General features: G+C 49.9%; 1 protein-coding gene across 3 annotated transcripts in view; it reads right to left on the reverse strand.

The window, feature by feature from the left end:
- Positions 1–12,548, reverse strand: part of SNX29 (sorting nexin 29) — a 548,246-nt gene that overhangs the window by 270,323 nt on the left and 265,375 nt on the right. The gene's annotated exons all lie outside the window — the stretch shown is intronic.

The following is a 12,548-nucleotide window of genomic DNA, read 5'->3' on the forward strand; positions in this document are numbered from 1 at the left end:
AGTGGGTTAAGGATCCGGTGTTGCCGTGAGCTGTGGTGTGGGTGGCAGACACAGCTCGGATCCCTTGTTGCTGTGGCTCTGGCGTAGGCTGGTGGCTACAGCTCCAATTGGACCCCTAGCCTGGGAACCTCCACATGCCACAGGAGCAGCTAAAGAAAAGGCAAAAAGACAAAATAAATAAATAAATAAATAAATAAATAAAAGACTACAGATTTGGAGCTCCCATTGTGGCTCAGCAGAAACGAAACCAACTAGTATCCATGAGGACGCAGATTTGATCCTTGGCCTCACTCAGTAGGTTAAGGATCTGGCATTGCTATGAGCTATGATGCAGGTTGCAGATACTGTTTGCATCCTCCGTTGCTGTGGCTGTGTCATAGGCCAGCAGCTGTAGCTCCAATTTGACCCCAAGCCTAGGAACCTCCATATGCCGCGGGTAAGGCCCTTAAGACAAAGTACCAATCTGCCCCAATTCTGAAGTCAAGAAGCATCAGCAATGCAGACGCCTGTGTGTCCTGAGACCAGACACCTGGGTGCCCCAATCAAGTGTGATGAGACGGCAACAAGGGAAAAGAGGAAGCCAAGGCCAGACTTCCAGCTACTGGGATTTGAGGGACGAGGACAGGCACTGAGGGAGAAGGTCAACCTGGAGAAAGGCTGAGCAAAAATGGGAGTCACTGCACCTGAACTGAGCTGCAGCTCTGCCCACAGCCCCACACCGAGCCCCCCGCAGGCTGGTCAGGGCCGCGGAGACAGCCAGGCCCTGGCTGAACAGTACAGAACATGCAGGAATAAAACCTCCAGATGTCTCCAATTCCAGGAGTGGCCAGGTTCAGCCACTACTGTGGGGAGTGACCTGGGTACAACCTGTTAAAGCTGACAGACGGGACATGTTAATTTACAGGCACATCTGCTCCAAACCTCATTAAAAGACCAATTAAAAACAATTCTTTCTCAAGGCACCACCCTTAAAGAAAAACAAGAATGAGAGAGAAAACAACACAGCAAAGTTTTAGAAGCTGAGAAGCAGACAGGTACCTGGTGCGAGACCTTACAGGCCTGAGAAAAGGTCATTCTTAGCGGCAAGTGGGCAACTCCGAAAGCAACGTGCTTAAAACGAACAGCTCACACAAACTGTTAACACAAGACACTTCTAGAATTGGAAGTGGACCCTGGCTAACAGTCAAAAGGAGGGATTAAAAAGTCAAATGCTATATGATATCACTTATATCTGGAATCTAATATATGGCACAAATTCGTGGACATGGAGAGCAGACTTGTGGTTGCCAAGGCGGAGGGGGAGGGAGTGGGATGGGCTGGGAGTCTGGGGTTCGTAGATGCAAACTATTGCCTTTGGAGAGATAAGCAATGAGACCCTGCTGTGTAGCAACAGGAACTATGTCTAGTCACTTGCGCTGGAGGATAATGTGAGAAAAAGAATGGATACATGTATGTGTGACTGGGTCGCTTTGCTGTTCAGTAGAAAATGGACAGAACACTTTAAAGCAGCTATAATGAAAAAAATAATCATTTTTAAAAATTTTATTAAAATTAAAAAAAAAGAAAAGAAAAAAGTATTTTAAGAAGCAACGAGCAGAAGACTATGGGTTTATTTTCTAGAAAAGATAGAAAAAAAAAAAAAAGTAGTCACGCCTGAGTTGAAGGTGGAGGTATTTTTATTGAAAACAGAGGTAAAAATAACACCCACCAAACTTCTGAAGTCCTCTCCTGCTTCTTCCCGCCCCCTCTCCCAGCACACACCTCTAAGCAAAGGAGCAGAAAGCCCTTTCCTGGGACTCGACCAGCCCCAAAGCAAAGACCTAAAGAGCCCAACGCGGGGGGCTTTCCGGGGAAGTGGCACAGCCCAGTCACCCCAACAAGAAGTGGTCATAGTTTTTAAATCGGTGTTTGAGTACCTCATTCCTACCTCTGAAAAGACAGCTAGAAGTCACCCCACATTTGACACAAATGCCTAAGACAAAAGGGACCAGAATAAACACACAGAGAAATCAACTTGTAGGAAAGAAAAACTGAGCGAGAAGAACACTTCAAAAGCAAACTGCCAGCCACACTTCCAGGGAGAGAGGACAAGGTGTGACTGAGAAACAGGAAGAGGGGGAGATTCAAAAAGAACACAGAGAAGGGAGGGGGGAACCTTTGGAAAGGCAAACTTTTGACAGCATAAATGGAACACCACATACAAGGGAAAAGGCCAAGGAATTCCTAGAGAACAGAGCCACAGGATGACAAAACGGACAACACAAAAAGGAAATCGAGAATCACCACATCAGAAGAGCTCAAGATAGAAAAAATCACCGAGAGGAGGAAACCAAAGATACAAGTGGAGAAACGCCCCAGAAGCCGCAGACCCGACAGGTGAGGGTGAAGAGCGCGATGAGTGAGAGCCGCGGACACGGCGCAGGCAGGAGGGCTCACGCCCACGAGTGGAGGGCAGCACCCACAAAGGACGTAAGCTGGGACACACCAAGTGACATCATCCACAGCCCGAGAGGAATGACTTCCAGCCCAGAATGACACACAAAGCCCAAGCCTTGAGGAGCGGGCGAAGGCGATCACAGGCAGGCAGGCTCCCACGACGATCACCTCCCACGCAGAGAAGGGGAGACATCTGGGAAGAGGCAAAGCACGGTGCCAAGACACAGGGGAGCCAACTCCCTGAGAAAACTCCTCAGGGTAACCAGCGTGGAGAAAACCCGAACGGCCATCCTGAATGGGTAGATGAGCAACATGCGGTACAGCCTTAGAGGGATTATTACTCAGCTTTAGTAAGAAATGACAAAGAATAAAATAAAAAAGAAAGAACTAAGAAGAAATGAAGTATGGGGAGGTCCCTGGCGGTCTAGTGGTTGGAACGCTGCCCGCTTTCTCACCACCGCAGCCCAGGTCCCATCCCTGGCCTGGGAACGGAGACCCCGCGTCAAGTCCGGCATGCGTGGGGCCAGAAGAAAAAGGGAGTGAAGCACTGACATGCGCTGCAACTCGGATGAACCCTGAAAACACGACGTGCAGTGAACAAAGCCAGACACAAAAGGCCTCATGGTGCGTGAGTCCACGAACTGTGCAGAGCAAGAACTTGTCTCCAGAGGCTGGAAGGAAAGAGAAGTGGGGAGTGATTCCAATGAGCGAAGAATTCCTTTGGGTGATAAAAATGCTATCATCTGAAATAAGATAGTTCAGGTGATAGTTATGGAAATAGGAAATAATGATGATTGTAGGTGTCCACAGACAGATGAAAGGATAATGATGATGCGGTATATATATCCACACCGGAAAACTATTCAGCCATAAAAAATAAAATAATGCCATTTGCAGCAACAGGGATAGGCCTAGAGATTATTATCCTAAATGACGTGTGCCAGACAGAGAAAGAAAAATACCCTGTGTCACTTACATGTGGAATCTAAAACATGACACAAGTGAACTTAACTACAAAAGAGAAGCAGACTCACAGACGCAGAGAACAGACCTGCGGCTGCCAAGGGGGAGGCGCGGGGGTGGAGGAATGGACTGAGAGTTTGGGGTGAGCAGATGCCAACCATTATACGCAGGATAGAGAAACACCAAGGTCCCACTGCAGAACACAGGGAACAACAGCCAACGTCCTGGAATAAACAACAGTGGAAAAGTATGAAAAAGAACATACTTATGTAACTGAATCACCTCTCTGTACACCTGACACAATACAACACTGTAAACCAACGGTACTTCAATTTCAAAAAAGAAAAAAGGGAAGAATGACAGTGGCACAACCTTGTGAATATGCCGAAGCCACGGAGGGGTGCACTTTAAATGGATGCATTTTAGACTGTGTGAATTATATCTCGACAAAAGAGGAGCAGGAGTGAGTGAGAGAGCACAGCACGCAGAGGAGTCAGGCTTCTTCCAGCTACAAGTCACAGGGCTCCAGGAGAGTTGACCTGACGATGACACTAATTCCTCCAAACCTGAACAGACTGAGGAGATTATGTAACTGAGGGAGCATCTGGAGGTGAATCAGTGATAAGGGTGTAGAACACCAGCAAAATCTAAAAACGAAAACAGGTTAAGTATCAATTCAAGAAACCGAAAAAGTTGTGCAAAAATAATGAGCTTGCATCTCATGGCTCAGCTGTGGAGAGTGTTTTCGGAGTTGTAAGAGTGTAACTGGGGCTCACTGATGGGACCAAAATGATAACGACGGTGCTAGATTCAATCACAGCTGGAGGGGTGTGTGTGTGTGTGTGTGTGTGTGCGTGCGTGTGTGTGCATATGTGTGTGTGTGTGTGTACTTCAAGGCCACAGAGGATCAGAGAATGCTACCCTTCATCTTCCACAGTGAGAAACCAATAAACAACACCTACAAAAACCAACGAGTAGCAATAAATACATATTATTCAGAGATATCAAAGTAACTACCAAAAGAATCAGTTAAAAAGTGTGAAGCAGGAGTTCCCGTTGTGGCACAGTGGTTAACGAATCCGATTAGGAACCATGAGGTTGCCGGTTCGATCCCTGGCCTCGCTCAGTGGGTTAAGGATCTGGTGTGGCTGTGAGCTGTGGTGTAGGTTGCAGACGTGGCTCGGATCCCTTGTTGCTGTGGCTCTGGCGTAGGCCAGCGGCTACAGCTCCGATTAGACCCCTAGCCTGGGAACCTCCATATGCCACGGTAGCAGCCCTAGAAATGACAAAAAAAAAAAAAAAAAAAAGACAAAAAAAGACAAAAAAAAAAAGTGTGAAGCAGCTGCTGATCAGGCCTTGGGAGTTCCTGTTATGGCTCAGTGGAAACAAATCCAACTAGTATACATGAGGCTGTGGGTTCGATCCCTGGGCTTGCCCAGTGGGTCGGGGATCTGGCATGGCCATGACCTGTGGTGGAGATCCCATATTCCTGTGGCTGTGGTGTAGGCCGACAGCCGTAGCTCCAATTCAATTCCCTAGCCTGGGAATTTCCATATGCCATGGGTGTGGCCCTAAAAAGCAAAACAAAAAAACAAAAATAAAAACAAAAGAAGTATCAGGTCTTTTATCATAAGGCTATGTACAAAACTTAAAAAAAAAAAAAACTTGGGAGTTCCCATTGTGGCTCAGAGGTAACAAAACCGACTAGTATCCATGAGAACATGGGTTCGATCCCCGGCCTCGCTCAGTGGGTTAGGGATCCGGCATTGCCGAGAGCTGTGGTGTAAGTTGCAGACGTGGCTCGGGTCTGGCACTGCTGTGGCTGTGGTGTAGGCCGGCGGCTACAGCTCCAATTCGACCCCTAGCCTGGGAACTTCCATATGTGGCCCTAAACGGCAAAATAAATGGGGGGGGGGGGTATTTTTCACAATACTAGAATAACGTGTACGGAAACCCAAAAGACCCTGAATAGCAAAGAAACCTGAATAAAGAAGAACAGAGCTGGAGGTCTGACCCTCCCCAACTTCAGGCGCCACTACACTGCTGCAGAGGCCCCAGCGGTACCGACCTATGGCACGGAGATCAGTGGAACGGGACAGAGAGACAAGAGATAAACCCCATCAGTCAATTAATCTCCAACAAAGGAAGACAAAAATGGGGGAAAGACAGTCTTTTCTGGACAGGGTTCTGGGACTTCCCGTGTGGCTCACAACGTAACGACTCGGCATTATCTCTACAGTCAGTGGTTCTGGGCAAACTGGACAGCCACCTGGAGAGAAACGAAATCAGAGCATCTTCTCACACCACACACGAAAATAACCTTAACATGACCTTGACACCTAAACATAAGACAGAAACCATGATCCTCAGAGAAGAGCGCACAGGCAGAACCCCGTCTGACATAACTGTTAGCAATACTTTTTTTGGATGTGTCCCTTAGAGCAAAGGAAACAAAAGCAAAAATAAACACATGGGGCCTGATTAAATTTAAAAGCTTTTGCACAGCAAAGGAAAGCACTGACAAAACAGAAATACAGCCTAGTGAATGGGAGAAAACATTTGCGAATGACATGACCGATAAAGGGTAAATATCCAAAAACAACATTTAAAAAAAAACACAAACTTAATTAAAAAATGGTTGGAAGACTGAATAGACATGTTCCCAAAGATATTCAGATGGTCAACACATGAAAAGCTGTTCAATATCACTAATCATCAGAAAAATGCAAATCAAAACCACAAATGAGGTTTCACCTCACACTTGTCACACTGGCCATCACCAAAAAGACCACAAATAAATGTTGTCCAGATGTAAATTAGTGCAGCCTCTGTGGAAAACGGTATGGCGGCTCCTCAAAAACACTGAAAAGAGAACTGTGACATGATCCAGCAATTGCATTCCTGGGACTATATCTGAAGAAAGCAAGAACACGAATTCGAAAGGATACACGCAGCCCCATGTTCACAGCAGCGTATTTACAATAGTCAAGATATGGAAGCAACCTACGTGTCCATCAGCAGATGGATGGCTAAGGAAGATGCTGTTACAGACCTGGCACACCTCCTTGTGACCAGCAGAAGGGACAAGACAGACAACAAGAGACACAACACAAACACTATTGAGCCATAAAAAGACTGAAATTTTGTCACTTGCAAGAACATGAACGGACCTGGAGGGTATTAACCTTAGAGAAATCAGTCAGACAAAGACAAATACTGTATGTCACTGCTTACTTGTAGAATCTAAAGACAAAACAAATGATTTGAACACAATAGAAACAGACCTATAGACACAGAGAACAAACCCATGGGTACCAGCGGGGAGAGGGAAGAGGGGAGAGGCCAGAAAGGGGTGGGGAATTAAGACGTACAAACTATTACAGATAAAGTAAGTAAGTTACAAGGATATATTGTATAGCACAGAGAATAGAGCCAGTATTTTATAGTAACTTTAAATGGAGTATAAGCTAGAAAAATTTTGAGCCACTATGCTGTCTATAATATTGTAAATCAACTACACTTCAATTTCTAACACTTAAGTATTTTCTATAAAAAGCAGAATTTAGGAGTTCCTGTCGTGGCTCAGTGGTTAACGAATCCAACTAGGAGCCATGAGGTTGCGGGTTTGATCCCTGGCCTTGCTCAGTGGGTTAAGGTCTGGCGTTGTCATGAGCTGTGGTGTAGGTTGCAGATGTGGTTCAGATCCCGCGTTGCTGTGGCTCTGGGAACCTCCATATGCCGTGGGAGCAGCCCTAGAAAAGGCAAAAAGACAAAAAATTTAAAAAATTTAAAAATAAAAATAAAAAGCAGAATTCGAAAGGAGGCTGCAGTTGGCAAAGGGAGATGAGACAGCATCTGCGCCCGTCAGAGCAGGGCAGGAGCCCCCGTCAGGGAGCTGGATGGAGCTGGTTAGCAGGGCCTGGCGCTAGCACCTGTCGAAGGTGTGACAGGAGTATGACAGCATCGGACTCTGTGCTCTCCAAATACCCTCCTGATGGTGGCCTGACGCTGGCTGCTTTCCTGAGAGGGAGGCCCTGCCAATCAGGAAGGCATGGCCACCCCACCTGCTTGATCTCTGCACGGCCTGTGAGACAGAGCCCCTGGCCGTCTGTCCTCTGGCACCAGGTCCTCTGTGGGAATATTTAAGAGAAATCAACCATCTCCTGCCCTGCAGGAAGCAGATGCATAAACAAGCTTTTTAACCTTCAAGACTAGGGGTGGACCTTGGGTAGCCATGGATTCATCTCTGCTCAGAGTATCCAAGCTGTACACACTACCTGTCTGTCAGTCCAGGAAAACAAAAAACAAACAAATGGGATTTGGTATGCTCCATCACTGCAGGCATCCCTGCAGTGGGGTTGGGGGGGGGGGGTGGGCTTTGAATGTGTGCCCAGCAGACTGGGGCAACTACCGTACTGAGGCCAAAACATAAACATGGGTCCAAAGGCATGAAGAAGTGAGGGCTGTGTTTCATTCGCTAAACATCTGAAAGCTACCTCCACACACAAGGGGTTCTCAGAAAAATGAAACAGGGATACTGCTTCACCTGGGAGTTCCCATCATGGCTCAGCGGTCAATGAACCTGACGAAGATCCATGAGGATGTGGGCTCGATCCTGGCCTCGCTCAGTGGGTTAAGGATCCGGTGTTGCCGTGAGCTGTGGTGTAGGCCGCACACACAGCTCAGATCCTGAGCTGCTGCGGCTGTGGTGTAGGCTGGCACCTGCAGCTCCAATTAAACCCCTAGCCTTGGAACCTCCATATGCCGCAGGAGGCCTAAAAAGACAAAAAAAAAAAAAAAAAAAAAAAGATACTGCTTCCCCTTACTCAGCTCTTTGGCATTACCCAGAATCTTCAGAGCCCAGCTCATCAGAGCCTCCCTACTGAGCTCAGTCTGGCCGCCTTAGCTTTGCGCCAAAGGTGAAAACGTTTACGTGTGTCTAGTACACAGTGTCCCAAACCCAGGCAACCTAGTCAACACTCACGTCGTTACAAGCAAAGTCTACCCGTCTTTTACTTGCCCATCTTCTGAGTAGCCAGCAATTCTCTTTGGCATGCCCAGGACAAGGTCACCTCAGAAGCTAAATCGAAAAACCTGCCCAAAACAATAAGCCGTCTCTCTTTAAATCCAAAGAGACACTAAAACTGTGTTTGGCAGAAGCACAACATTTACTTACTTGAGCTCAGAACTTTGTCTCAGGTTCCAGAAAGGCTGCAGGTCTGCTAGCAGCACTGGCAGGTCATTGAAACTCAGACAACCTGCAGGCATTTCAGCCCCGGGCAGCCCGGCGCTGTGTCTGCGGCAAGTCGCCCATGATGAGCAGGCTCTGTGCTGGTCTCACTGGCAGGCAAGGCACCAGAGAACACATCGGCGGGCGGGGGGCGAGGGGGGGGCGCTGCCTGAGTTATTTTAAGCAAAACTTCAAATACCATAGAGAACAGTGTGGCCAACGGTATGAGAAGGTTACTGCTTTGCTTTCAATTTAACAAGCTTAGCGTGACCCCAGAGGCAAACAGGATGAGATGCCGGTGGTGAAAGAGGATAAAGAACCATTTTTACAGGCAGAGAGGGTTCCCTTGAACATTCGAGGGATAAAAGGAGGTGGGCCAGGTCTGTAAGGGCAGGCTGGGTTGGGTGGGATGGGCACCGGGGCCACTTCAAGCTGGCAGAGGAGAACAGTTCCTCCTGGGCAGGCGACAATGATCCTTACCAGACAGCCGGCACCCACGCTTGTGCCAGCAAAGGAAACAGTTGCTTAGTCACAGCATCCACCACTCTCTAAGTATTCACCGCAACAAGAAGTGAGCACGGCCAACGAGCCCGTGTGAGCTCTGCCATCAGACAGATACCAGGTGCAAAGTGTGGCTCCAGCACTTGCAGGTAAGGGACCCTGGACACGTCTTTCCATCATTCACTCAACAACTAGCTGCTTGAGATTTATGACATGCCAGGCATGAGACGCTGGATGCTTACTACGGGGTTGGGGGGAGTAGGCAATGCCAGGATGAAGCTTACACTCAAGCGGGAGACTCAGAACAAAAAACTCTTTAACATGTGAGGCTGTAGGAAACGCGATGGGAAGGTTAACATGATGGCCAAGGAATGCTAATCAAACCAAGCACAAGGACAGGCCTGGCCACAGAGCTACCGTATGAGCAGAAACCAGAACAAGGGGGGACGGAGCCATGCAAAGCCCTGGGGACGACAGCAAGAGCAAAGGCCCCGAGGCAGGCAGAGGCCTTAGGTGTTCCAGAAGCAGCAGGGCGGCCAGTGCAGCTGAGGGAGAACGCGTGAGGAAGGGGTGCAGGGGAGACGGCAGGGCCTGCAGGCTGTGGTACTGCACTCTGAGTGAAACGGGAAGCCTCTGGAAGATTCTGAACAGCAGGCGGAATGATCAGACGTCTTTTTTTTTTTTTTTTTTTTTGTCTTTTTGCTATTTCTTGGGCCGCTCCCGCGGCATATGGAGGTTCCCAGGCTAGGGGTCTAAGCGGAGCCACAGCCACCGGCCTACACTAGAGCCACAGCAACGAGGGATCCGAGCCGCGTCTGCAACCCACACCACAGCTCAAGGCAACGCCGGATCATTAACCCACTGAGCAAGGGCAGGGACCGAACCTGCAACCTCATGGTTCCTAATCGGATTCGTTAACCACTGCGCCATGACGGGAACTCCCAGACGTCTTTTTTTAAGATGGCTCTACACGACATATGAAGGGGTTCGTGTGGAGGCTGGGAGGGGAGGCGGAGTGGGTGGGGTGGGGGGCGGGGACACAGCTCGGGTCTCCGTTTGAGGGCGAACTTGCCAGTGCACAGGCAGCAAGGTGTGCGGTCGGCTGACGACCTCTAGCGACAGCACCTTCCAGGTGTGCTCCTCCTGTGGGGTAGCCCTGGCCAGCGGCTGCGCAAGGAGGGCTATCTCTAGGCAACGTGGGACCCCTCTAAAAAGTCCTCTTGGCACAGAGCTCCCACTGGGCTGGGCGGGCAAGACCTTATTAGATCTGCATCCAAGTCTGAGGCTTTCCCTGCCTGCCGCTGCCCCCTTTATCTCAGAGGCATCACCCCCAGGACTCCTCCCACATGCCTTTGTCGCAGCATCTTCTTCCTCGAGAGTCCAGGGCACAGAGCTGGCTGCGATGCCAAGGCAGTGGGCCAGGCAAGAGGCGAGGATGCTAGACTATGGCGACAGCAACAGGTGTTGTGACAAAGAGCGGAAGAAGGCGAGCAGGAAGTCAGTAAGAATTGCTGAGAGATTTGACGTGGGGGGCGGGGGTTGGGGGAATTTTGGGCCTCAGGAGCCTGGAGGAATGGAATCGTCATTTCACTGGGCTGAGGAAGATGGGGGAAGGGGCAGGTGTGCAGGGAAGGGGCGAGGGACCAGGGCCTTGGTTCTCTGACAAGCGACGTTTGATATGACCATGAGCCATCTGCAAAGAACTATCACAAAGGCAGGAGCATCTGAGTCTGGAGTTTGGGGGAGGAATCAGGCTTGAAGGGACAAAATTAGGAGATGAGAACATGAAGATGCTAAGAACCACAAAACTAGAGGAGACGACCCGAACTTTGAAAGCTGGATTTCCTCCAGCTGTCAAATAATAAGTTGGAATAATAACAGCCCCAACCCCCACGCACCGCAGGATGCAACAGCACAATGCAGACAGAGCACTCAGTGTCATGTGGCCAGGACAGATGTTGTCCCCGCTGGGGCCATGCTTCAACCGTGATTCTGCCTCTCTAGGCGCACAGCTGAGCACGTCGCTAGGTTACATACTGCTCTCCCAACAAACATGCCCTGTCGTTACAATTAACCCCAGGAAAATGTGTTTCCAAGGGGTTAAGGGATTGGCCCAAGATCAGACAGCCACCCAAGGGCTGAACCCGGACTTAAACTCAAGCCCGTGTTCCTTCCCCCGCAACACACGGCCCCAGGCCGGTCAGGAGCTGCATGAGCGAGCAGCGCTCCCTCTCTGGCTCAGACCCTTGTCCCGCAGGCAGTCATGAGGCCAAAAGCTAAGGAGAGGCCGGGGCTTCTCTCTCCCTGCCCTGCTCCTGGTCACAGCACAGACAGAGGAGACCCCACACTGTCACTAGCCCCACACAACCAGGTGTCGCCAGAGCAGCAAGGGCCTGACCTCTCTCAAGAGGGTTTCTGTGGGGGGATCTTCTGAGTCACCACTGAACAAGTTTGGGCTTTTGCGGGGTGGGGCGACCTTGGCTGCTGGTCAGCTAATTTCGACCTTGGGGAAGGGACTCTCTCAAACTGAGAAGTCTTTTTGTGTGTGCTTTTTAGAGCCGCACCCACGGCACATGGAGGTTCCCAGGCCAGGGGTTGAAACTGGAGCTGCAGCTGCCGGCCTACACCACAGCAAAGGCAACGCGGGATCCTTAACCCACTGAGCAAGGCCAGGGATTGAACCCGGATCCCCGTCAGGTTCATTAACTACTGAGCCATGAAGGGAACTCTCAAATGGAGAAATCTTAATTCACCTTACTTTCCTGTGAGAAGCCAGGCCACAGGGCTGGGGAAAGATGGTGGAGACAGATGAGAGGTCGGGGCGCTGGAGGGGCACGGCGGCTCCCAGCTGGAGCAGGACAGCACAGACAGGCTACGGGAGCCACAGAGGCGCAGAGCTGCTGCTCTGTAGCCCCGCGAGCAGAGCCCACCGACGACGATGGACGGACAGCCTCTCTCCTGCGGCTCCAACGACCACTGGGGAGCCTCCCACTGCAGACACGAGGAAAGACAGATGGGGCTTCTCTGCCAACACCGTCAGCGGTGGACACAGCAGCACACGCCCCAGTCGACCCGTTTCAAACTCCTACCCTCTTCCCGACTCGCCACACGGCCCCACTCCTCTGGGGGCTGCCACAGACCTCCCTGGCCACGTGCTGAAATCCCAGAGGAAGCCTACTTCCCTACATGCATATCACACACACACACACACTTATATAAGGTTGCCTGCTCATGGGTAAATACACATTGCAAACCCTCCAGAAAGTTGAAACCTAATTCTCCAAAAACTTGATCTACACCCAGCCACGTCACAGAGCACTGATTCTGTGGTTAAAAACAGGGCGCAAATCATCTTCGATGTAGGAAAAGAATCTGAAAGAGAATGGATGTAGGCACATCTGTATCCGGGTCACTCTGT

The sequence above is a fragment of the Sus scrofa genome, chromosome 3 (genome assembly GCF_054392235.1).
Source record: "Sus scrofa isolate SSC_HxYL_T2T_F1_AM1 chromosome 3, Sscrofa_HxYL_maternal_Yorkshire_Landrace_v2.0, whole genome shotgun sequence".
NCBI lineage: Eukaryota > Metazoa > Chordata > Mammalia > Artiodactyla > Suidae > Sus > Sus scrofa.